This window comes from Ambystoma mexicanum, chromosome 1p, assembly GCF_040938575.1.
Source record: "Ambystoma mexicanum isolate Mex_15411 chromosome 1p, UKY_AmexF1_1, whole genome shotgun sequence".
NCBI lineage: Eukaryota > Metazoa > Chordata > Amphibia > Caudata > Ambystomatidae > Ambystoma > Ambystoma mexicanum.
In genome coordinates, this window is record NC_090921.1 from 999,484,202 (window position 1) to 999,511,541 (window position 27,340).

Sequence of the window (27,340 nt, forward strand, 5' to 3'; positions counted from 1 at the left end):
TTTTTGGCTTGAGACAATACTTAAAAAAAAAAAAAAGATTGTTATTAAGTTTTGTGAACCATAACAATAAACAACAACAAAGAGCAACAGGCTCTGTCATGAAATACGTCATTCGTTTAACATGTGTGTTCATCAACTCCAACTACTACTATTACATAACCCACACCCCCGCGTAGCCTATATATGTATCTGGTTTGCTCTTCATGCATCAACATCCCCCAATTGCGTCTCAATCTCCACCTCCTTTTTATTTGCAAACAATGTTACCGTTAGCGCTATCCATCTTTGTATGTCTGTTCCTGTCTCTGCGAGTTGTGCTCTAAGTGCCTTCTCCCACACCCCTGTCTCTGCTATACACCACTTTTCCAGTTCCTTCCACCATCTGATCACACTCCGTTCTCTCGTATCTTTCCACCCGATGGCTATGCTACGCTTAGTCGTTATATACATCAGATCTTTGAGTTCATTCAGTGGTTTATCTTTCACGTTTTTCTTATATCGACCCAACATGCAGGCCTCTGGTGTCTGGACATCCAAATCTGTGCCTCCTTGGGCCACCTTATCTGCTACCTTCTTCCAGAACCCTCTACTACCGGGCACTCCCAGAACATATGTACGACCCCAGCTTCCTCCGCCCTACATATGGGACATTCTTGTCTTCCGGCCCCTTTAAAAGTAGAGGTAACGGCAGGCGTGAGGTATGCTCTCTGTACTGTATACCGTTGTATTCGCTGTAATCTGGCGTTCCTGAAAACCTTCTTGTGATACCGTTTTATTTCTCCCCATTCTCTATCTTCAAACTTCTTCCCCAATTCCAGTTTCCGTTTACTTTTGCTTTCAGTTCTGCCCGTGGGGTTTGGCTTATCAAGATCTCATAGATTCTGGAAACGGCATGTCCGCCTTCCGCCACTGTGAGCAACATCTCGATGTCCTTGTTTCCAATGTCACCTTCCGTGTTATTTGCCCATCTCCTGAGTAGCACACTCAAGCCTGTGTTATACAGCAATAACTGTCCTGCGTGTATACCCGCACCCTCTTGCAATTCCTCAAATGTCTTCCACCCTCCCTCGTTCCGTAGGTCTCCCACCGTGGCCACTCTGCACATTTCCCACCTTGTTTCTTTCAGTGCTCTGCAGCCTGCCCTGCCCACTAGGAATGCCGCTATTGGTGCCTGTGGAGAGAGCGGGTCCGCTATCCCCATGAACCCGCAGGCCCTATGCCAGACTGGGATGCATAGTTTCACCAAGTAGGGGTTCTCATGCTGCTCCTTGGCGGAGATCCAAAGGAGGGCTCTCGGGTATCTGCGTCATACAGCGGGCTGCAGCAGCGCTGTCTCTGTCGTAGGGTTGTCTGCCATCCATTTAATCACGTACTGTAGTTGGCACGCTAGGAAGTACAGCCCAAAGTTCAGCACCCTTAACCCGCCCTGGTGGTACAGCCTTTGTAGTGTGCTTAGGGCTACCCTGCTCCTCCCTTCTTGCCACAGGAACACCCTGCACTTCTTCTCTAGGTCACGAAAGTACCGCTTTGGAATATCATATGGGACATTCCCAAAGCAATGCATAAATTGTGTCAGTGCCACCATTTTCACAACGCTGCTCTCCCCATCATTGGCAGAGGTAGTTTGCTCCAGAACCCCATGAATGCTGCTAGCCCGGCTTTGTCACGCACTGTGTTGGCTTCATGTTCTTGGATAGGGTCATGATGTATGTTAATACCCAGATATCTAAAGGAGGTCCTGCTCCAGGACAGGGGAAGGTCTGGCAAGTCCCCTTGCGCCCTCATTGCGGTGGCTGCCAACGGCAACAGACATGATTTCTTTTTATTTATTTTGATACCTGTTAATGTACTAGAATTGTCTAGCACCTCCAGAATGTATGGCAGATTTACCTCAGGGTCTCTCACATATAGTAGCACATCGTCTGTGTACATGGATTTTATGTGCCTCGCCCCATCTATGTCTATGCCCACATCTCCATATTCCTGCCTCAAGTACGCTGCCATGGGCTCTGCCGCTAACATGTATAACATCAGGGACAATGGGCACCCTTGCTCTAGTCCCTCTATATAGTTGCCACGCCTCTGAGTACATGCTTCATGTCTTGACCCTAGCCATTGGTTTTGTGTATATCAATCGTACCCATCTCATGAACAGCAGGCCAATCCCCATCTTCGTCATTGTGGCATACAACAAGTCCCAATGTACTGGGTCAAATGCCTTTGTGGCGTCCAAGGAGGCCACTGCACATTGTGAGGCACGATCCGCTGTGCTATAGATCCCGTGGTGGAGCCGTCCAAGGTTCTCCGAGATGTTTCTCGCGGGCACATACCCTGTCTGATCTGGGTGAATCAGCCCGTGTATCACCCGTCTGAGTCTTTTAGTCAAGATAGCCGTAAGGATCTTGCTATCTTGGTTTGGCAGGGACAGGAGCCTGTAGGATCCGTAGTCCGTGCTTATTTTAAACGGCTTGAGTAGCGGTACTATCAGGGTTTCCCTCCTGCTCCTGGGCAGAATTCTGTCTGCAAACGCTTAGTTGTACACCTTGGCCATCAACGGCGCCAGTGTATCAGCATAGGCCTTATAGAATTCGCTTGGGAGCCTGTATGTCCCTGGTACCTTCCCCGTCGGCAGGTTTCTAATGGTGGCCACCACCTCCTCCGGTGTTATGGGTGCCTCCAGTGAGTCCGTCTGGGGATCATCTAACTTGGCTATAGTTATCTGTAGAAGAACATCTTGTATGTTCTCCTCGTGCCTCCCTTGGGGTCCACATATAATGCATTATAATATTCAGAGAACAGCTCATTTATACCCGCTTGCGTGTGCACTTCTTCCATATCTGTGTTCCTAATGGAGCATATCAGAGTCCTGGTGACATCGCGCTTGCTCAGCCATGCCAGTGTCCTCTCTGGCTTATCCCCTTGCGCATGACTCCTCTCCAGGTATTTTGCATAGTTAAACTTCCCCAACCTGTCCCGTTGTGCTATACCTGCTTGTTTCAGTGTGATTATTTCGTCCAGGTGTTCCTTGCTTGTCAAGGCCTCCCCTTCCCGCCTTTTCAATTCCTCCTCCGTCTTCACCAATTCCCTTACTAAGACTTTCTGTACCCCCCCACTTTCCGCTATCATCACCCCTCTGATAACCACTTTGTACGCTTCCCAGACTGCACCTACCTTTTGCACACCCCCCTCGTTTACTGTAATGTATTCGACAGTGCTTTTCCTGACATGCTCTGCAAACGCTGTATCTTGTAGCGATTCGCTCCTCAATTTCCACGTGAGAATGGGCGGTCTTGGGGCACTCCATCGTGCCACAAGCGATGAGTGATCCGATAGTACTCTATCTAGGTACTCCAACTCCGAAAATTCAAATTCGAGTTCCATTCCAGTAAACACATAGTCTATCCTTGTGTATGCTTTATGTGGCTGAGTAATGGGAATATCCCCTTTCTTCTCTATGCTCGGCCCTCCACAGGTCTTGCAACTTAAAGTGTTCCACTTGCGAGTTCAATACCTTGGCCGGGGGGGGATGGTCGTCTGTGTTTGGCATCTGACCTATCTATGACAGGGTCTGTCATACAGTTGAAATCACCCCCCCCCCCCAAAGCATCAGCGCTATCCCAACTTTATTCCTCCGAATATACATGCTCACTCTTTTGCGTTTCATGTAGTTGTTAAGCCACAAGTCATAATTCTAATAGTGCTAGTCATTATAGCCCATGTCTAAGGTGTCAGTGGGGCCACCAACCTGTGGCCAGCCTCAGTAGGAGTTTGATGCAGTCTGCAATTTTCTTTGATAAGCTCCCTGTTACTATTCCACCCCCCTCCACCCAACCCCACACATAACACACTTCAACCTTAACTCGTCCCGCTATGCCATGCATGCTGGGATAACCCTGTTTACGCTCCCTTCAATCTGGTCGCAAGACTAGTTTCCTGGTGCCCTATGGGCGGGCCCTGTACAGTGGCCCTCAACTGAGGGGTGGTAGCGGGTCTGCCTTAGCGTTCCCTCTACTTGGTGTCCGTATAATGCTCCCACTATTTTATCTCATCATATCATTGCCATTCCATTTGGTTGTCCCCTTATGTGGTATGGGTATGCCCCACTCTGCTTCATAGCTTCTCAGTTCATGTATTATGGCATCAGCTTGCGCCACACCTATCAGCGTTGTTCAGTTCCCTGGCTGAACTCCGTTTCGTCTGGTATCTGTGTCCTGTCCATCCATTCTTGCGTTTCCTCCGGCGATTCGTAGAAAAGGGCCTTGCCGTTGTGCATCACTTTTAGTTTCGCCGGGTATATCAGCATATACTTAAGTCCTGCCTTCCGTAGTCTCTTTTTTCGTGATGAAATGTGCTCTCTGCTTCTGAACTTGAAATGCATAGTCAGGGTACACTGCTATCTTTGCGGAGTCCTTTTGTATCGTCCCCCCTGCTCTGGAGAAAGCCAGTATTTTTTCTCGATCTTTGTAGTTGAGTACCTTGGCTATCACTGGTCTGGGTGGAGCGCCCGTGGGCGGCCTCCCGATGAGGGAGCAATGCGCACTTCCTATTGTAAATCCTTGGGAGAGTTCACCCGCTCCAATTTCCTGTAGCAGTACTTTTTCCACATAGGTGGTGGGGTCCGATCCTTCAATCCCCTCTGGTAGGCCAATGATGTGTATATTGTTTCTGCGGTCTCGGCCTTCCGCTTCCTCCGCTCTGTCTTCCGGTAGTTTCACTTTTTGCATGAGGACATCTATGTCTTTCGTTGCCTGCACCCTGACTGTGTTTTCTTTTACTTGCTGTTCCAGCTTACTTGTGCGATCTGCAATTGCTCGGACATCCTGGCCCAGCAGTGCCGCATCGATGGCTACAGCATCTATTTTACCCTCTAACGTGGTTTGCAGTGTTGCGATAGCTTCTAGGATCTGCCGGTTTCCTGGCTCCTTGTTGTTGGAGGTAGGCGGCTGCTCCCTCATTTTGTCGTCATCGTCCTTTTCTCGCCGAGGTGTTTGGCCTGATGCAAAGGTTTCGAGCGTGGCTTGTTTGTTCTTTGCCTTGCCGCCCTTGGACGCCAATTTCCTTGATGAAGCTATGGGGTTCTCGCCACCAAAGTGCTCTGTAGGAGTTCCCTCCGCCCAGGATCTTCAGGATCAGATCTTCCGGTGTCCCACAAGGTGTGTCACTCTGTTATAGCGTAATTTCTTGTCCCATGACAAGCACCGCTGCGCCGTTTCCCTTCAATGAGGCACTTCCCAGGCGAATGTTCGGTAGAGGGCTGGGTCTCGTGCGTTGGGATGTATAATGTCCAAGGGACCTGCGCTTTCCACCACACTTTGGCGTCTTGGATATGCGTATTAGCAAACCCAGTGCCATGTCTTGCCTGCCTGCGCTGTGCCCCATGGGTCAGTGTCCCAACTGCTGTGAGGACCCAGGGCTCTTGCTCTAGTTCGTGTCATGGTGTCTCTCTCAATCACGTCTTATGCCCGGCAACCCAACGCACCACCTCTTCGGCGTCTTCGTGTCTAGCTTAATCTCCTGCACCACCATCCAGGGAGGGTATTTTCCAGCTGCTCGCCCTCACCCTGCGGCCACAGCACAACGTTGCTCCAGTTGTCTCCGTTGTCTCCCTGTTCGGTCATGGTTGTGTGGGGGCTGGGTACCATGCGCCTCTCTCCCCTGTCTCCGCTGCTGCTTCTGTGCCAACTCTTTGTTGTGCTCGTGGCTATTCAAACTCCTAGGGCGCTCAAGTTGGACATGCCCCCACTGGCACCCCTCTTTTGGGGTCACACTCCCCTGATTTAGGTGGTGCTCCGCGGCCAGCTCCAGGTGAAAAGGCCAGAACACAGCACCCGGGCTGATGCTGCCTCTCCTGCAGCAGCACTCCCGGTGTCCATGCCAAGGTGTCCCCCAGAACCATTGCCTCTGCCCAACTCGGGCAGTTTCCTTCCTTATGCCAGCCCAGCCACTGTGCAGGGAACAGGCCTAAATGTATACAGGGGGAAACCTATTCCCCCTCTTGCGTCAGGGTCTCTTGTGCAGACTCAGAGAGTGGTGGGGGGGCCCTCTTCTTTCTTGACAGGCACCCTGTTGTAGTTTTTTAGGGCCTCCTCTCCCCCACCAACACCTTGCCGTCAGCCGTGTCAAGTTCGAGGCACCATCGGCCTCCGTGCTCCTTCCTCACTTTGCGTGAATTCCAGAACTCGGCATTCAGGAGCTCGCCGAGTGCAGCCACTCGCCTGCTCTTCTCAGACAGCTGTGGTTGCTCCAAGGGCGCGATCCCGCTGTGTTCGCCCACCCAGCTCCGTGCTCATCTGTCATGCACCGAGTCCCAGCCGCTCTGTTTTGATGCCGCAAGGGTGCCCCACCTTCGGCTGCAGTCCTCCTATTGTCTTCGGGGCTGTCCGATGTTTTGTTCCCGCTGCCCCAAGCCACAGCCAAATCTGTGCTTCCGTCGCCTATATGTTGGCTCGGCAGCTGCCGAGGAGCCAGCATCCAGCAATGTCTCTTTTCTCTGTGTGCGGCTGTCTCTGACCCTTAACGCTCTGCACCCTCCTCAGTGCCTATGCCGTCCCGAATCGGCAGATGCAATTTTTGGACCGTCACTCCGCCTCTTCTTCCTCACGGTGGTTCGCCAGGAGCGCAGCTCACACAAACCACACCTTGACGTACAGAGCTTCACTGATGCTTTAGGCTTCTGTTGGTTCGTTGGCAGGTCATTTGTCCAACTTTAAGCATATGTTTTTGGCTCATCAAGTTTCGAATCCCAGGAGCTCACAGAGCCCACTTCCACCTCACATGGCTGTAAGCCACGCCCCTCTTGAGACAATACTTGTTCTAACTTTCCCCAAATTGACATCTCATATATGGAGACTTGTTCAAGTTCTGTCTTTTGACTTTTTTTTTTTTAAACTTTGATTTTTATTAGCATTTTGATTCACTTGCAACAAATTTCAAACACATGATAGTAACAATGTGTCTTCAAATCCTCCCTCCCCCCTCATTCAACATCACATAGCACTAAAAGAAACATATTGGTTATTATTCCCTGCGGCCTTCTAGAGCACACTTCACAATTGTTCTGTTTCTAGGTGAGGAGGAATTCCACACGAAACCTCACCGTCGATAGACCCCTGAAAGTATTAAAATCCCCCAAGATCGTAGAAGTGCAACCTGTCCCCACATTGCAGACGTCCTTCCCTGGGCCCTCTGATACTTCATCCCCCTTTACTTGACCAGTTCCACCACCCTTTGTGGCTCCCAACGCCAACCCCATTCCTCCTCCCCCTGTTAAACTGGAGATAACCTTCTCACTGAACACGATGCCCACCTCCTCTTTCAGCCCTCTCCCCATCAGTAATTAGGGGCCCCCATTCCTCCTAGTAATTCGGCTAGGCGGTCGTTCACTATGGCCGTTATTTTTTCCATTGTCATTCTGTCCCTGAGCTTTAACTCCCATTCGGCTTTTTTTGGTAGGAATTCTCTCATCCATTTCTGGGCTTTTGCTATTCTGGAAGTCCTCAACATTGGCCTAGTCAGTCGAGGCTCAGGCCTGTCGGCGATTGGGAGACCGAGGAGCACCTGAAGAGGGTCTAGTACCAGTTGATCCACAGTTTATTTGATCCAGTTTAGGACCTCTGTCCAAAACACTTTTACCCTCAGCCAACCCCACCACATATGTGTGTAAGATCCCACTTGGCCACATAATCTAGGGCTTCAAGGAGAGACCCCAGGAATATGTTTTAAAGTTTAAGAGGGTCTGTGTACCACCCCTGAAGGATTTTAAAATTGTGTTCCATGGTGTCGTGAACAAGTTCCCATGATAATCTATTTTATTTATCCGATCCCAGTCTTCCCCCGCCATTTCCTTCCGTGCCATCTCTTCCCAGATCTTCTTAAAGTTTTGCCTTCCTCCCAGGTCTGCCGAAATCAGCACCCTGTATATTCATGACACCATCCCTTTCCTACTCTTCGCTGTGTTCATTACTGTCTCAAAGGAGGTAAGTTCCCTGCATAGATAGTCTTCCCACTTTGGTGCTGTTAGTATCCCTTTCAACCGTAAGCAGTCAAAGATCGGAAATCTCGTCTGGGGCATTTCCACCTGCACCTCCTCCATGGTCTTAAATTTGCCCTGGCGGAATAATTGGCCAGCGAGTTCAAGTCCCTCATCCAACCATTTCTGGGAATATTTAAAATGTTGCCTATCCAGGGGGTATACACGCATTTCGCCGACCTATTTTTCAACGTGGGACTTTTCATCGTCAGAATTTTCATCGCCAAAAACCCAGTTTTTTCAATTTTTTATTTTGGGGGGTGTTTTGTAGGGGTTGGGGTATGATTATAATAGTAAGGGTGCGGTCTGGGGGGTGGGGACCCCCCCAGAATAAAAAAATAGGGGGTGGGGACCCCCCCAGAATAAAAAAATAAAAAAACAGGGTTTTTGACGATGAAAATTCTGAAGATGAAAAGTCCCACGTTGAAAAATAGGTTGGCGAAATAACGTAGAACCATCCAGGGCTATCTGTGGTCCCCAAACCGAGGTCAGAGGGGAGCGCCACGTGGATAGGGCTGCCGTCGCCTTTCCACTCTGCCAAATCGCCCAAAGTACCCCTAGGGTTGGGTGGGCTTTCAACCTGTGGGGGATATCTTTTTGTGGGGCCCAGAGGTCTAATCCCTCACCATCCTGGGAGGGTGGGCTTCCAGGTCCTCCAGGAAAGTCCAATAATTCCTCTGATCCTCCCTCATATGCTCAAACATGACCCTCAACTGGGAAGCCCAATAATAGTTTCGGAAATCCGGGAAACCAAATCCACCATGATCTCTAGGGAGAGTCAAGGCTGACCTTTCCATCTCGCTTTCTTATTACACCAGATGAACCTGGACACCAGTACATTAAGTTCATTGAAAAACCTTTCTGGAAGGATCACTGGAAGAGATATAAAGAGGTAGAGGAGACAGGGCAATATATTCATTTTCACCGATGTCATCCGGCTATACCATGATAGAACTGCTGGTTCCCACCATTTCAGGTCTGCTCTGATTTTGTCCAACATGGGAGTGACGTTCGCCTTCACCAGGCTTGGAAGTTCTCTGGTAATGACTACCCCCAGATACTTTATGCCGGTCCTTTCCACCTTCATCCCACACATGTGTGCCTCCGAATCGAGACCTCACTGTCCCTTCCTTATAGGCATCACCCTCGATTTATCAGCGTTTATTTTGAGGCCCGAGAACAGAGATGGCTTCGGGCTCCATCGCAAGGCATATAACAGTGGAGAGAGGGGACATCCCCAACAAGTTTCCCTAGATAGGCTGAAGGAGGCAGACAACGTCCCATTCACCATGACTCATGCTGTCAGGTTATACAGGGCTGCGACCCAACTTCTAGTTTTGCTCAAAGGCCATTTTCTTCAAAACCTCCATCTTGTAGCCCCATTCCACATGATCGAAGGCCTTTTCTGAGTCGATAGTGACCAGACACTGTTCCCCCTCACTCTCGTTCACCCCCTGGATTAAGTCTGTTGTTTTCCTGATATTGTCAGTACCGTGTCTGCCTTGTATAAAGCCCACTTGGTCCTCATGAATTAGAGTGGGCAACACCCCTTCAATTCTATTAGCCAATCATTTTGCTAGGATTTTAACGCCCACATTTAATAGGGAAATCGGCCTACAAGAGGCACATTGGGCCGGGTCTCGATCCTCCTTTGGTAGCATCACTATAATGGCTCTCATCATTGTTTCTGGAAGGGGTCCTCCCTCTAAGACCCCATTAAACACCCTTGCCAAAATCTGGGTGTCGGTTGATCTACATTGTTTGTAGAAATGGACCGAGAACCCATACCCGCCTGGTATTGTACCTCCTTTCATCATTGTCGCCACCTCCTGTACCCCTATTGGACCTTCTAGGGCGGTGGCCGTCTCATCGGCGAGACTCTGAATAAACAAGTTGCCAATAAAGTCTGTAATATGATTCCCGCCCCTGCATATTCTGATGTATATAGATATCCAAAGAAATGTTTAAACTGTTCCCAAATCCCATCTGCTTCATAAAATGAGGGAGCCCCAGGTACCCTCATTTCGGTCACCAATTTCTTCTTACGTTCCTCCCGTTACCTCCGCGCCAGTATCGAGTCAGCTTTATCCCCTTTCTCATAATATTTCTGTTCAAGAAATAATAATTTCCTCTCAGTGTCGTGTACCAGTAATGATTTCAATTGGGCTTCATATCGTTGAAGTTTACCAGCTTCCTTGGGGTGAAGAGGGGATCCCCCTCGATAGACCAGTCTAATTCCTGCTATCTTCTCCCGAATGTCCTCCTCATGTTTCCTCCTTTACGTTTTATTGTGTGGGCCCATTTTAATCAGTACACAGCGTATATTACCTTTAAACCCCTCCCACAGGTTATGATCACCCACCTCCCCTGTATCATTCAATTCAAAATGGGCTTTGATCTCTGTGAGTACGGTTTGAGCTATTTCTTTGTCCTTAAGAACGGCATAATTACACCTCCATCGACCCCTCGGAGTCCCCACTGCCCAGTTCCCCAACACTACCTTCACTAGGTCGTGGTCTGACCACTAGACCGAGTCCGCCTGGGAGCTGATAATCTGAACCCTTAGCGTTTCATCAATTAGAATCAAGTCTATCCTTGAATAGGAATTATGTATGTGGGATTAGTAAGTGAGGGCCTGCCCCCACTCCGATTCTACCCACGAGTCCGATATCCTGAGATCGCTATTAATCTGCCTAAACTTCTCAGAGACCTTGGCACCACCACGGGATACCCTCCCACCACCAGAGGGCCCTCAGCAAAGGTCCTGAGCCTATCACTGACTCTTTCACAAACACCAAATGACCCTCTTTGGGGCAGTAGACCGATCCCGCCGTCAGGGGAGACACTGCCAATTTCCCCTTCACAAACATAAACCTTCCCTTCCGGTCCACCATCTGGGCCTCTGCCTTTAAAATTCAGGCGGCTGGATAACATAATCGCCACTCCACTTCTTTTAGATTTTGCCAAAGCCCTTTAATTATCTCCCAGTAGGTTTGTCCGGAGGGATGTTTCTGCCCCTGATACCCAATGTGTTTCCTGTATCAGTAATATGTCCAGCTGGGCCCTCCTAAATTCCCTAAGCAGCAGGGATCTCTTTGTCAGTGAGTTTGCTCCCTGCACATTCAGGGATCCAATTGTTATGCCAATCCACATATATGTTTCTGTAATCGTTCGCCCTGTTCAACCCGCATCTTTTCCCGTTGCTTTTCACCAACTGTACTAGGTGGCCCGCCACCAAAATAATGTAGTCGCTCAAACCAGAACACAGTGCTTGTGTAATTTGAAAGTAACTTTGACAAACATTTAACTCCCCAACAAACCCCAAATGCCACCACCCACCCGCCCCCCAAAAGCATCCAGTCTGGATCACCAAACAGAGTGACCTGCGACCAAACAACAAGTAACGTCCCCCGCGCTTTTAGCCGTTTAACAACACTTCTCCTCAACCCCCCCCCTTCTACCACGACCCCCAAAATGAAAGCAATAATTAACCTTCATTGGTCAATGTTAGGGAGAATTCTCTGTTAAGGCTAATTTCCCAAACCTAGTGAGTCCCCCAGCAGCTTTGCTGGATTTTAGGGGTTACTTTTTTTCTCCTGCTAAGAGTGAGACTCTTTTTCTCCCACTCTTAGACATGATTTGAGATATCCTTTGACTTTGTAATGTGTTTTATGGGCTATGGGGTCTTTTACTCCATAGGGTTTCATGTAGTTTTTGGTAAGTGTGTTACACAGCACCCTCAGTGCAGTAACACAGGGGTGTCATAGTGACCCCCAAACATAGACTCCTTACCCTGGGACTGACTACTGTCTCCCAGGGCATGTAAAGTCACCATTGACTTTACTAGTCTTAAATTGGGAACAGAACCAGTACAAACCATCATATTGTGGAAGTACTGGTAGGGGTAATTAGATTGCCCCTGGGTCTGTTTTTCGAGGGGGCACTGTGCAGTCCCCCCTCATCGAGTTTCTGGCTGGTGGTAGTGGTTACCACGCTAAATATTCCTTAAGAATATTTACTATGGGATTTTCCATTCATTTTAAACGCACCACTTTTTGGTGCAATGTTAAAGATACCGCCGGGTTATTTATTTAATATTTATTCCCCGGTTGGGTCTTTTTGCCAGGACTCGGTTTTAAAATGGCGTTTGTGTTCGCCTCTGTAACTCCAACCCAAGTCGAGCCCTGTGTTCCACTTTTTGGCGGGCTTCTCCACAGAAGCCTCCAAAAGTGGTGCCACTCTGTCTGGGTCTACAGGATGTGTGGGAGGGGGGGTTTAGGCACCTTGGACTGAGTTGCCTCGGCAACGCAAGCCGCACTCTTGTGTGATTGGCCGAGTGGTGAGCCGCCCGGCTCACCACTTAGCATGTTTGAGTGACAGCTAGGACTGATGAATGGGGGTTTTCTGCATAAAAGCAGGGCTTTGGGGACTGGAACTTCAGACGTCGCCACAGGACCAAAGAATCCGAAGAGGGAGAAGCTGAGCCGATCTGCAACAACGACACCACCGGTGGAGCCCTGCCGAACCGCCTCACCACTTCTTCCAACGACCGAGGAGATCTTCATCCAGGAGAGTCTTCTTCCTTTGACTGGTGGGGATAACCAGTTTGCCCGCCTTTTCGTCTCCCCGGATCATCTCGAGGCCCCCTTCCTGTGCCAAGCACCTCGGCAACCGGGATACCACGTTTTACCACTACCGCGAATAAAAGGGTAGTACCTTTTAACCGGAGAACTCCGCGGCTGGTTTCTTCCCTGGCAGTGCAACGACCTTCAGCTTTCCTCCACGTCGAGATCTTCTCTTCCTCTGGACGACGCCGTGACTTGCACCTGTTGCCAGGAACAACTGCCCCCGCTGGAGGATTCTCTCCACTTTCAAGGTACTGTGTCCGCCTGGCCTCCCTCGCAACAGTCTGTGTGGGGTGTCTCTTAAATCCTCAATTTACCACTTGGGTTGGCCCTAGGCTGGCTAACTGAACTTCTCTGAGCTGAACTAATTCCTTTTTGAACTCCCTGCAAGACTTTTCAAGCCTTTTAAACTGTGTGATCTTGGGCGCATTGGTGTTCTGCTCTCTCCATGAGGGAGCCTGGCCTTTGAACTTTTTGCTCACAAGTAGACTTTGATTTTCCTGCCTTGCTGGGTGCTTCTAAAGTATTGTGTTGTGTGCTTTTCTAATTTCTGCCTTTTCCCTCCCTTTTTCTTAACCTATTGGAGTGCCATCTTTAGTTAAGCGCTCCCCTCTGTCTGGAAATAAGTGGTGTTAACTAAGACTTGTCTAATAAGGAATAAGGGATGTATATATATTAATAGTGACTGTGTTTTGAACTTGCTTACAATAATAGTGCTGGAGTGTTTCTAAAAGTGTGTCTTTAAATAAATAATTATATACTTTGATACCAAAGCTCTGGTCAGTGTTTGCTTGTGCTACTGTATTTTGGTACCTATCTTGTATACTCTAGATACTGTCTAACTCTTCTTGAGAGAAGTCTGGCTGCTCAGCCACAGCTACCAGGTAAATCTGGGTGGTACAGACTGCTACCAATTGGGTTTACTGCCAACACCTGTAGTCTTAAGCCTTTTGCAGTGGTCCCTAAGGGAACTGCACAGGTTTCTGCCTAACAGTCAATCAACCTCTCCCCCCTCAAAAAGAATTTGTCACCCCCCCCCCCCACCCTCCTCTATCCTGAGTTTTCAAGTCGGCTCTGTTCTGTCCCCGTCTCCCCAATCTCAGTCTCCCCCCATAGCCCCCACCCTGCCTGAATTCACGAACCCTCCAACTCTCCCTAGGAACCGACTTGGCCGTTCTCCGCCCGAATAGAAAGGGCTGCATTGGGAAACGTGTTTATATCCATTAGTTGGGGGTATTATCCCTGCGTGAACCAACCCTAGTTCAAATGTGGCAAAAATGTAACCGCATTTATGACCGGTCTCTCGTAGGAGTGTGCAGCTTTCAAAGTTTTCGAGCGCCTGAGACGCAACGTTTATTGCCCAGTTTGACACTCCGGCCCTCACCCTTTCGTTAAGCCTTCTGCATCTTTGGGTGTACTCTCCTGTGTCCCGGTCAGTTCCTCCGTAACTCTTCCTATGTTGTCCTCCGTTACCAGGTGATATTTGGAACCATCGTTCTCAAATGTTATTGAAAAAGTAAAGCCTCATCTGTTACGGATGCCCTTGTCATTGAGCCCTCTGGTCAATGAGCCACACAGCATGCATTGCGCTAGCGTATAGGATGATGGGTCCTGAAAAACTGTAATCTTGGCCTCTCCCAGGTGCACTGCACCCACCAATCTCGCTTCAGTAGGATCTTCAGTTTCTCGGGGTAGTGATGAAAGTGGACCAGCAATGACCTTGGACCCCTGGTTGTTCATCCTGCTCGCGGGCCCTATCCATTTTGGATTTGTCAATTGAGTCATCCCTGAACAGGACTTTGCGACACTATGGATGGCTCTCCTCAAATCCCTCCCAGTCTCTCCCTCCTTCTCTGGAATTCCCCAAAAGCGCAGGTTGTTACTCCTTTTGCTATTTTTAGAGTTATTTCCGTCTCTCTCCCCTCCAACTCCGATAGCCTCATGTCCATCTGCGATTCTAAAGTGTCTTTGGAACACCCTGCCGGCTCTCCACTTACCAGTGAGTTGGCCTTGTGGTGGAGGCACTCTTCAGGCAGACCCTCCTTGTCTCTTCCAGCACGTAGGGAACTCGCGAGTCCCTGGCCGCCTCCGGTGTACTGAGGTGCCTCACCAGGTATCCCCTGGGTCCTCCTCACTTAGGGTGCCGGTGCATTAACCCCGCTTCCGGGGAGGGCAGTCTGCTTCACCACCTGGTTGTCCCCCGGTCCGGGTGCCTCGACAGGCCGCCTCTGTGCTCCTGCAAGGAATGTCTTTTCCGCGCCCCCCGGGTGCAGAGGTGGCCACCAGCAGCGAGGCCAACAGCCCGGAAGAAACTGGGGCGCGCTGCATAATCGGGACCCGCATCTACTGGAGCACAGGCCTGGGGCCCGCCACCACCTTCGCACGGGCTGGGCCTTCCCAGGCAGAGCTTCAGCATTTGTACCCCGATCCACCTGCAACTCACCCCATTTCCACAGCACCCTATTCGGGGGGCCGCCGCTCACTTCAAAGGTCAGTTGGAGAGGGTTAAAGGGGGGCTCACGACCCCTTTTCACTCCAGCAGCCGGGAGCAACATTTCAAGGAGCAGTCATCTACGCACCCCCAGTGGCCTCCTTCTCTTTTAACTTCTTCATTAGTATTCATTTGCTTTTGATAATGCTTGCTCACACTTTCCCCATACTGACATCTCTACATGAGGATTTGTGCAAATTCTGTTTTTGTATTCTACTTGGTTGGTATTCAAAACAAGTTCTTAATTGCTCACATGCCTGTATGTATGCCCTGGGGTCCCAATATGTCTTGGCAGACTCACCGGTGTCGGGTAGCGCCCACACCCATGGAATGTTGCTGCAGTTAAGCTTTCACCCTGGGATGGCGTTTCTTGCTGTGCAGTCCTTCTCCCACCTCTCCGGTCAGCTCTGCGGTCACCTGCCGGTAAGACTGCTGCTTCTCGGCATGACCGTGGTCCAGGAAGCTCTGCTGCCGGCTCACCACTGGTTTTTGGTATCCGGTCATTTTTTCGAAATGCAATTTTCTAAAACATTTCGTCAAATTTTTTTTTTTTTCGAATGTATTCTTTTTTTGTTTTATATTTATTTGTGGGTTTCGTAAGTTACAAAAACTATTTTAAAAAAAAAAACAGGGGTTTGGGGTGGAACTCCCCCATTTTAAATATAAAATAAAAAATAAAAAACATTAGAAAACATTTTTTTCTGCAAAATTGATTTGAGAAAATGGCATTCGAAAAAATTACATTCGAAATAGTCACTATAAACCCGGGTTTTTCCATGGTGCCTGCTGTGTTGTCTTTGCTCTTGCGCCATGCTGGTAGGTAATGCTTACGAACGGCTGTCTGTAAGCGCCTGCCTTCTCCAGCACGTCCGTTCCTCTGCTGCTGCCTTCTCCCTCGATTTTGCTTCCTTCTTTCGTATTGTGGACACCGTTATTAAATGTTGTGTGCATGAGGAGTTCATTGCAACAACTAGTCCACATGTTTAGCTTGGTGTTTCCTTCAGTTGATATTAACTCCTCGTCTCAGTTCTTGAGGCTTTATGGGAGTTGGAGTCCATAAGGTGGCTGGGACGTTTAAAGGGATTTTGTTTAAGATTTTTGTTTAAACAAAAAGCATCAGAAACAGGAGATGTTGTGTGTGTAATGTATATATGAGGTATGAATGGTATTCTTCCTAGAGTGTTGCAGAAAAGGGTTTTGGGGTTTTACAACAGGGAGAACATATATAGTGACAAAAAGGCATCAATAATTTAGGGATTATGGGGTCTTCCTCTTTGGGAAGGGAAATAATACTCCGTCTCTCCTGATGGGGGTCCCCCCCTTCCCCCACAGCCGTCTCTTCCCACTTGATCCTCCCTCATAATACCACCCACAGGGTCAGAATTCGGTAGCGGCTTCCGTTCTCTGGCCATGTGGGAGGGGATCTTTGACAGGGAATTGGCGATGACCCTGAGGTAGATATCCCACTTTTAGGGGGTAGGAGTCAGGAATCCAATTCTCAATCTGCTTGGGTTGTCTTCTCCATCACAGTTCAAATGGAACATCTCTGGTCGTCTCAGCAGCCAACTTGTAAGTGGGGTACACACATGGATACAGCGATATCCATCAATTTAAATGAATTGCTGATAGCTCGGTGAAGGTCACTGTGTGACAATTGAGTCTCCATCACTTCCAATCCCATCAAGACTGCTGTCTCCAGAAAACGGTCTGGAAAACAATGCCATTGTTTTGGGCTGCAACGCTTTTCTGTCTTTGCTTGATGGGAAGAGGTTTTGACTTGTCAGGAGTGATACTAGTGCTTTGTGTTATGTTAACAGAGGCACACACTAACACTTATTGTGCTATCTTGCAATGGAAATGTGGTTTTGTACATGTGTCTCTCAGCAATCCATCTGGCCGGCTCTTCTGGTGTTCATGTAGATAACCTCAGTAGACTGTGGGAGTGGAAAATTGACACTGGTTTTCAGAAAACGCATTAATCTTCAAATTCAGACACTTCATATTGGATAGGAAAAGAGCATGGACCTCTGTTTTCAGAGGGCTGCCTTTCTTCTGGATTGCAGGGAGCATTTTTCTCTATTAATTTCCCCTCACTAAAATCAGCACTTCTTCTGGTGTTCGATAATTTAGATCTGCAGAAGAATTTGACATTAATTTTTGGCTTGTGCTGGGAAATCACCTGTCTCAGCCGCATGGCTTCATTTTCACCCATGCCCTCAATTACTTAGTGTAGCCGCTTGCCTACAGATATCCTAATCAAAAGCCATTTTGGGCCATTTTGGGCAAATCTGGCCATCCTCAATTCTACCAGAAAATACATTACTAAGATGCGATATAGCTCAAGTTTTGTAATTTGCATAAGAGTCCAACTTCCATAATGGTCCAAAGGTGGGCCTATAATTTGTGCCTCACGTGCCCAAGTCTGGAATTTGGGTGAATACTTGCAGATTGCTTACTTGGCATTCATCATCTAGAAATTGTGACAAGATGGTAAGATGCATTTTTAGGGGCTTCTAAATTGATCTCCCCTGTTAAGAATCGTAGCTAAATATTGCGCTTTCTGTTCTGCCACATGGCCTCTTTTAATCCTTGGTCACCATAGACTGATGACTTGTGTGAGAAAGGCATGACGCTCAGAAGTAGACACACACAATTGCACACGTTTTCAAAACCTTTATTTATAAACATTGTGGTTTGGAGAATGTCTAATCTTTTTATTTTAATTTTATTGTGATTTAGTTTATTCAACTTTTCACACATATTAAATCAAAGCATCAAGACACTCACTAAACAAAGTTAACAGAATTGCATCAATAAATACCTCAATAAAACCCAGGAGGCAGTGAGAATATCCATCCATAACTTCCCCCCTCGCATTACAATTTCCAAAATATTTACAATTTTCCTCCAGAACAAACTGAAGAAAACCATACAAGCGTGATTATCCCCCATCATGAATCGTCTCCACACCCAATCCACAAGCAAATTCTGCTCCCATTCTATTGCTATACCAGCCTCCATCCTCTGAGCCCCCAGAGCTTCGCATTGACACAGGAGATGTCATATTGATTATAATACACCCTTCCCACACAAGCAACGTTCCCTGCTTGTTCTTGGAATCTGATGCCAAGCCCCCTCACTTTCCCAAGTTCTAACCATATTGCACTTCAGCTTTAAGTAATCCCAGATCAGGTGATGACCCAGAAATTGCAATATATGTGTTGGGGGGACTTATCCTCTGCTGAATATAGGCCACAAACTCTGCGGCATGGTTCCTCGGCTTGCCCAGAGTCCTGCTCCGCCATTATAGACTTTAGAATTGGTTTATAATGCCTCGGAGTATCTGCTTTGTTTACCGGCACAAACCTTAACCATTTCTCAGCCACTTGACATACTTTGCTACCCACCATTAGTGAGGATTGTGGCCTATGTGCCTCCAAAATTATATTTAATAGAGATCCCTCTGGGGCATTAATCAATTTCCAATACAGGGTTAAGCATCCAAGATCCAACTTATGTTCAATAGACAAAAGGTTAAACTCCTGCAAAATCATGTCAAATGCAGTGCGAGTGGGAAGCCGTAACAGGCTTTTAATCAGTCTTCGCTCCAATTTAGCCAATTCTTTGATCCTGGGCAATGCCCATGATTCCATACCGTAGATCATCAGTGGAACCACCTTAACTTGATACAACTGGAGTACTGACCCAGACGAATGACCTCCACTCCTTTGTGCAAAGGCATGTATACCTCCCAACATAGCGTGACTTAAAGCCTAGTTTAGGTGGAATAGTGGTTGAATGGCGCAACACCGCCTCCACATCAGCCAGGTAAAGGATGAACAACATCAGCGCCACGATACAGCCCTGTTTTAGGCCCTTTGAAGTTGCTATTCAGGGAGTGCATCCTCCCTGTTTGTCAACCCTATCCCTGACCCTTGTCTGGAAGTACAGGGACACAAGCATATTAAGTAATCCCGAGGAAATATGTAACCTCTGCAGCTTGCTCCACAACCTATTACGGTCAACGGTATTGAATGCGTTGTGAAGGCAAGTCCCTTTTTACGCAGCACACTCCAGAATAAAGACAATCCGCTAGGGTAATAGACCAGGAGATAGAGTTGCAAGGATAACAAGGTTTAATTGTACAGAATACAAATATCAGCAAAGGACTCTGCTGCTCTGACCCTTACCGTTACAAAAATGGGCTTAAAAACCCTAAATGTGTCATACATATGGTCCAAAATGGGTGTTACTGTTTGGAGGCACCCTACACATGAGCCTGCTCCATAGAGGATGCCAGCCAGTAATTGGTTGATTCTTCCCCGTCGATCTGGATCCACGTGGGTCAGCTGGGTTCATCCTTGCGGTGAAGGTCGGGCTGCACATAAATACTTTGTTTCTATCTAAACTAAACATGCTAAGCCTGAATATTAACTCATTGTGGCAGGCACCTTGGCATGGGAAATGGTGCCAGGGAGAAGGGAGGATAAAATACAGTCATGCTGATCAACACATTCAGCTTTTCGTTGATCCCGTAGTTCCCGCACTCAAGGTCTCCACCCGGGGGTTTGATCTTTAATTTATTCTTCCTGGTACCTCGTGTTGCAAGGGAAATGTGTTGCTGTTGGGAAGAAATACAGCCGCACTTGCTTAGATCTTCAGAGGACCCTTAATGGGGATTGAGACCTGGGGGTTGTGTGCTTCTCAAGGAATGCAAAGGAGTGGGGTCGAGTCAGTGGTGTGGGGCTGGCTCTGACCTGGCTGGGTGGGGGTTCGAGGCCTAATGGCAGTTTAGTGGAGATGAATGGACGAAATGTGGACCCTAGTGCTGTTTCGCGCTCTTGCAGGGCGCATTCCGTTGGAAGATACTAAATATTCGCAACACTAAAGGGACGAGGGGGAAGTTAACTTCCGTGGGAACAGAGCTCTTGCGAAGCCAGTCTATTAACGTGAACAGCACGAGCCTGCAGCTTATCCCTTCTGGGCCTAATACAAAATGGAGTTGAGGGCTATGGGCTTGTCTAGTGCCATACATCTACTTCTAAGCGCTACAGGGTTCTTGCATGTAGAGTGATAATGCAGATTTCCCCCCCCCTTGTCCATTATATCCCCTCATAAGGTGTTGGTCTTATTTGGAAGCACTTAGGGGCGGTGAGATAGGCTCATTTCCATCCCAACAGAAGCTTAAATCAATAAACGCCACATAGACCGAAACATCCCTCACCATCCATGCTTGTTGGATCGTGGTGTTTAGGGCTAACGCATTAATACTGGTGCTGGAATTTTTGCGAAACCCGGGAATTATGCTGAGAGATTCTTCCCATCTTACTAGTTCATTGATGAGGATTTTTGCAAATATTTTAGCCGGAACATCCAACATGGCCAGCATACAGTAGTTCTTAGGATCGCTGTGCCTGCCCTTCTTTAGGACCGGCACAATGATGCTGTCATGCCATGAAGCCGGTAAATACTGCAGGGCTTTTTATACTCTTTAATAGATAATGCAGGATGGAAGCCCAAGCAGGTGGGCCCGCCCTGATGACATTACTGCTGATCCCATCCGGCCCCAGGCCCTGGAGCTCTTACTCGCTCTGATGACTCCCTCAATATCATCCGGGCCCAGCTCATACACCCATTTGTGCGCCACCTGTAACCCATCACACCAGGCCACCACACTTCCTCCCAAGGTCTACTGAACATGATCTACCCACCTGGCTTCAGATAGACCATTTACATCTCTGATGTTAGAATCCCTGCCACTGACAACCTTCCAAAATCCAATGCTGTCCTTATTCATTGCTGCCAATACCAACTCATAACATCTGCGACAATCCAGAGTATACCTATGTTGCTTTAGCCATTCTCTATAGACTTATTTAGCCTAATTAGCCTTCTCGCTGTGTACCAAAGGTTGAAACTCTGTTGCTGCTAATTGTCGCAATTCCACCTTCAGTTGTCTTTCTGTCCCTTATTTCATGATCGTAGTGGTGCTGATGCAAATTCCTTGTCCCCCAGTGCTGTCCTACCCATAAAATAAGAGGGCCAGACAGCACTGCTATTAATCGTATTCATATTGGCCTCAAACTGGGATATGACCTGTCTAGGAGTTTGCAAGGCCTCCCACCCCGTCCCTTTTGGAAAGCAAGCCAGAACAGAACTTGCTACCCATACGGCTTGATCTAGGCTTGAGTCGCTCCATGAAATGCAGTGCAAACCTCTATCAATACTGTTGGAGGCCTGGATCACCAGGCCGACACCCGCTCTGCAATCATGCAGAGAGGTGGGCCGTAGGGGGCACCCTACGGCATCCGCAACGCCGGATAGGACATTCTGTTGGTGGCGGACCGCAGGAGGCACCCTGCAGCCTCCGGAGCACCAGAGCTCACTGCAGCCCCGGCTCTGGGGGCACCCAGGCCGGGGTTGCACCAGTCGCTGTGGTCACATGACAGATACCAGCAGGAGGGACGGTGTTGCCCAGCAGGTGCACTGTCCACGTGCAGGGCCCCGTCATTGGGCCTGCTGCACTCGGTCTAGCACCGGCATAGTGCTTCGAAAACCACACCAGAGTCAGTTCTTTGTTACACTGACGAGCCGGAAATGACTCGTCCCTTTTATTAGGTGGGTCACCCGGTTGACACAATGTGACCCAAGCACAAGTCCTGGGAGCTACTATGCTCCTAGGAGGGGTGACATACAACAAATACTTAGCCAGCCATTCCCTCCTACGTCAGCAAAGTCAGTCTGTAGCCTCAAACACGCTAAAATAGGGTAATGGTCACTCTCTGGACACTGATAAATACACATATCCACTGTGGCAGGGTTATTTGCCACAAACATACAATCTAAAGTGCTGCTGCCCCCTACTCCCACCCTGGTGAAATTTGGTGGGTCATCGGAGGGGTACGCACCTGTAATGGCCGAAAACCCATACGAGGTTAGAAAACAGGCTGAGGTCATCCTGCGTTCCCTGGCCTTATTTGCTCCTCCACGCCGCCCCAACAAATTCAAACTACTCACATCCCTGTCACCCGCCCTAATAGCAGTAGAATTCTAGCATTGAAATCCCTGCACAGCAGAATGGGTCCTTCATGTTGTTCTGGTCTCCATTTCCTTTAAGGTGATCGCCACCTCTCCTACATAAGGAGGGACATACAGATGTATGTTCAATAGCTCCTGAGAATAGGGCAAAGTCAAGTTCTGCAAGGAAGTCACCTTAGCAACAAGAATATTTACTGATTTTACAGGTACCTCCACAATCCCCATTGGGCGCTTAAGTCCCAAAGCGAGAACACCTTTGGCCCGCCCTCTCTGCCCTTTTCTTGCCTGAGAAATTATAAATTTCCAACCGTCTACCACAAGAGGGTCCATTAACCAGGTTTCCTTGAATAATACCACATTGAGGCCACCCACATAATTGAGTAGACCATCCCCTGGAATAGGTGGTTGTGGCCCCTAGTGTTTCAGCTCAATACCAAATGAGGAGCGCCAGAATCATGGTTAGGAATGGGAGCCCCCCCCCTTGTTTCTACCAATGAAGCCAGCCAAACCCAGTGGGATTCATCTCCACCACCCCCTCGCCCCGCTTCTTCTGGGCGCCTTTGAGTTAGTTGTGCGAGATTCACGGGTATAGCTGGCAAAACCTGTGCCCCGTCAACAACAGCACTTTGCTGCTTGGGCACATGTTGATTCCCATCACCAGGAATTGGGTATTTCAAACCCGAAAACGCCCTCCAAATTGATCACAGAGCAATCATAGCCCAACTTGTAAATAGCCCCTCGATGGTACATGATATACAACAATAAATACTCATCAAAAAAGTGCACAACGAATGTAGCGTAATTGTGATCCTCGCACATGTCCACAATCCTCATGTCACTACCGTTTATGGACTGAAGGGGAAAATCAGCATGTAATAGGGCCAGGATTCTTTAACGGTTCTGAAAGTAACAGTTACCCCTACAAAAGAGGCTCTTTAGCTGCAGCGTCTTCACCAAAGTTACGGGCGCAAATTGATTGGCAGCAGACACCTTTGCCCAAGTTCACTTGAGTCGTGGCACTAGTCGGGCTTCAATACGCCACAGCAGAATTGGTTTCAAATAGCCCCTCTAGGTTATATATTGTATCATCCTTCACCCCCTCCAGGGCTCGAGGTCTCTGGGGGACACTACCCACATTCTCAGGTGCATGTGTTTTGACCTCTTCGCCAGGTCGTTTAGACTGTGGCTTGGCTAGTTCCTGACTGGTAACATTATTAGGAGTGCCTCTGTCAGTCTGGTCCACCTCTTGTGATAGAATAGTTGCGCAGTTCGAGAGCTTCAAGGACTGAAGTTCCCTCCTGACCTTGGTTACTACAGTACATCTACTGCCAGAGGGACTAATGGCAGCCTCTCCAAAACCCTGCTTCATCGCAGGCATGTCCTTTTTTGTGTTTTCCTTTTTTTATCCGCCAAGTGCGTGTACATCAGGGCCTGTTTCACAACTTCTTTCCTGTGCCGTTTATATCATGAAATTGAACCTGCATCACTAACAGCACCCAGATCAGTGTCCAAATTTCCCCTGTTCAGTACACAGTTCTTAACTGTATCTTTTTGTAGCAGATTGAGGATGTTGTTAACTTCTTTACTTATAGAGGCTACTCCCCTGGTCGTTAAGGGGATGAGCACGTTTTTCAAAGTTCTCACATACAGCATTTAATTTTTCCACCGTCTCTTCATGTTTATGTGTTAATTCAGTCAGTAAAGTTTCCAAAATAGACAACATAGCTGCCGACGAGCTACTTGCTGCGATGTCTTGTGGCACAGTGCTCTGGCTACTGCTGCTACTGCAGAAATATTAGTTATCGGGGAAAGAGGTGGTAAGCTCCCGTGCATTCTCCTTATTAAATCGTAATCCCCTGCTAACCGAGGGAGATTTATCAACTGCAATGGGTGCCAAATCATTGCATGTTACTTTAGCTTTGCCTCCAGATGTTACTTAGTTCTTCCTCACATTGCATGGGATGGGTGGGCTAGATGATAATCCCATACTGGAGTATTCATAGCGTTTACCAATAATTCAATGGATTTGGATCCCAGACATGGAACACAGACAGTAAGTTCATCCATCAGATCTGCACATAAATCAGTAGCTGCTGCTGCCTTATTTATTGAGGAACGCGGGTGTAGTAGTTCGTTATTTTATCTGCTGACTTACCCGTCTCATTAACCTAGTTGACCCATGGTCCTTTGAGGACACCCGTGTGGAGATTGAATGTGAGACAGTTCATATACAGTCAACCTCTCTATAAAAGGGTCTGTCGTGGGATTAAGTAGAGTTCCAGACCTAATAACAGATGGAAAAATGCAATCTGAATCCTCCACCACCGTCCTCATGTCTGACTCATCTTCCACTACCATAAGACTGGCTCAGGAAAGATCAGAGCGTAGTCTGCATCTTCCCACTGCAACCTGGTTAGCGGCCCTAGCTGCCACAGTAGAAGTCACACAGCACTTCCGCATTGACAGCAGGCAGTCAAAGTTAAAAGCAATTAAGGTAGTTGGAGAGAAGGGCCGAGCCTCCCACAAAAAGCATCCAGCAAGATACACGTGTTCACCAATGTCCAATGTGTTAGCGGCACTTCCACAGGCGTCACAGAGAATCCTTGTCTCCAGTCAACGAGGTGCGGGAAGCCAGCCAAGCCAAGCGCCAAGACACTCTATCACACTCCGCTACGCACCACTCTACAGGGTGTATAAGTAGGGCGGGCGTTAGTGTTAGTGGATAGGAAATGGAGAAAAGACTGCTCCTCTGATATCGCTGCCAAGCTCCTTCTCCTTAGACACACCAAGACACTCTGTAACCATGCCTAATCTTACCCTACTTCTAAATTGGAGTAATCTCGACCACAATGTAAAAGAAAAGGAATTGTCCAAATAACAGTCTTTGTCAAACCTACGCTTGCCCTCACTTTTCAACTTAACAATGTGTAAGGTAAATTTTCTATTTGTTTATTTGCATTTTTAAAGCGCTCACACAGCCCGCGGGCATCGAGGCGCTGTTACAGGAATTGTTTTTTTTTTAGTTGCATCATTGTAATTGTTGTCTTAGTTGCATATTTATAACGCGCTTAAATGCCCAGAGGTTTCTAAGCGCGGACCCAGGGATCGAACCTGTGTTCCTTTGTGTCGTCTTGCTTCCAAGTGGCTATCCTCCTGGGACGTATATAATTTCTAAAGTATATAAGTGTCTCAAAAGAATATCAGGATGACCATGGAGCTACTTCTTAGCTTGCTTCCCCAAGCTTAAATTGTTCGGGATCTTCACAAGTTATGTCGGTTTCAAATAGTTCAAACAAAAAGTAATTCAATACGTTTCTTATCTGCCACAGTTCATATTTCTCTCAGGCTTCCCTCACCTGAGTCAATCCTTTTGAATATCACACACTTCTATTTCCACAGTTCCTAAATGCAACGCTTTTAACATTTTTCAATTCACAATATTTCCTCTTTCTTGACACACAGGATTTCCTTCCTCTGTATGCTTGCTTTCTTTACCTGCTTTACATCAAAGAGTTTAGAAATGGCATAACTTGACTTAATCCTATGCCTTAGCACTACAACGCTGTAGCGTTCTGGTTCTCGTAGTCTTTTCCTGTTATTTTATTTTCACCCTGTGCTTTCTTAGCACCAGTTCCTTTTCTCAGCTGTGCTTTCTTAGCACCACAACAAGTTCCTTTTATTTATTTACAACAGGTTCTGTTTCATTTGACCCCCGTCGGGATTCTACTTCACTTCTCCTTCGTAGCCTTCCCTGTCGGGTTCCCCTTTTCTCAATTTGTTCAACTGACTTTTGACTTTAGCGTTTACTTGGTTTAACTTTTCACACTTCACTGTTACTTGCTTTTTTGTAAACATTTATTTATCTAATTTATTTATTTGTTATTTATTTATTTATAATGCCCCATAAGCCTGCAGGAATCGGGGCGCAACAATAAGACACTGACAAATGCTGGGATATAACCGGCTTACGTACAGGACGAACACTTGGCATGGCAAGACAGAGATGCACTCCTGCTTTCTTGTGCATGTGCCCATGGCACCTTCTTTCTGTCTTTCTTCTCGGGTCACTCTCACCCTCTAGGTTTCGGGTTACTCTCACCCCTACAATATAACTTTCTTTTCCAGCTTCCAAAACAGTTTCTCACTTTTGGGCTCTCTTTTGATCACACTTCGATCTTCACACCGCTTTCCTTCACTTCAGGGATATTCACTTTCATTTCACAGAGACTTTCGAAAATGGGTTGTTTCACACAGGACCATTCTGCCACTCTGTTTCCTATCATTGCTTGTTTCATAGTTCATGGGTAACTATTAAATGTCGCTAAATTTGTCTTTTCACTACAAGTACAATAATGCCTTTCACTTTATGCATTTATTTCTTCTCTTTTCTGTACTTCCTTTCCTTCTTTACCCCCTAGTTGCTTTTATTTTCCTTCAATCTTGCTTTGTCTCAAACTGCAAGTCCCATAATGCCTTTCATCTTTCATTTTGGTTTTCTCTTACTTTCTCTCTGTGCCGCTCGGCCCCCTTGCAACAAGGTTATCCCTCTTCAGCCAAACACACACCACTGGGTCTCTGACTCTTAACCTGAGCAGCACAGCGCTGGCAGGTCCTTCACTGGCATCTCTGGGTCGAGGTCAGGGTCTTCCCACCTGCCCCTCTAATTCTACTCAAACCTGTACACACCTCAGGGGAACGAGCACTGGCCAGCGCCCTGCCACCAAACTGCAGCTGTCCCAAATTTGGCTCCTTGGAGACTGCTCCCTTGTCACGCTGCAGCCGCTTTCAAACACTCGGTCAGCTTCCTGGCACTCTATCCTTCTCCAGACTCTGTGCTCGCTCTCTCTGCTGCTGCTGCCGCCTTCTGTCTCTTGGTTCCACGATCTGTCCAGCATTCCCAGCTCGCTCATAGTGTAGCTTCTGGCTCTACCTTTTATACTTGGTGGGAAAGTCAATTGGAGTCAGGTGTGAGTAGTTGGTGTTAGGCACCTGACCTTGCCTGATTCTATTAAGGGGACAGCTTAGTGGTAAATGGTAGCAGTCTTCCTTTTGTTTCTTAATGTGTTTCTCAGAGGTAATCCTCACTACTCTTGTCACCTCTTCTTCTTCCCAGTGCTTGTTGGAAATGGGGAGTGCGTGTTTTGGGATGTGTAGTAT

General features: G+C 47.8%; 1 protein-coding gene across 1 annotated transcript in view; it reads left to right on the plus strand.

Annotated features, from left to right (window-relative positions):
- The window catches only part of HYDIN (HYDIN axonemal central pair apparatus protein), a 3,273,799-nt gene that overhangs the window by 2,765,494 nt on the left and 480,965 nt on the right, over positions 1-27,340 (plus strand). The window lies entirely within an intron of this gene.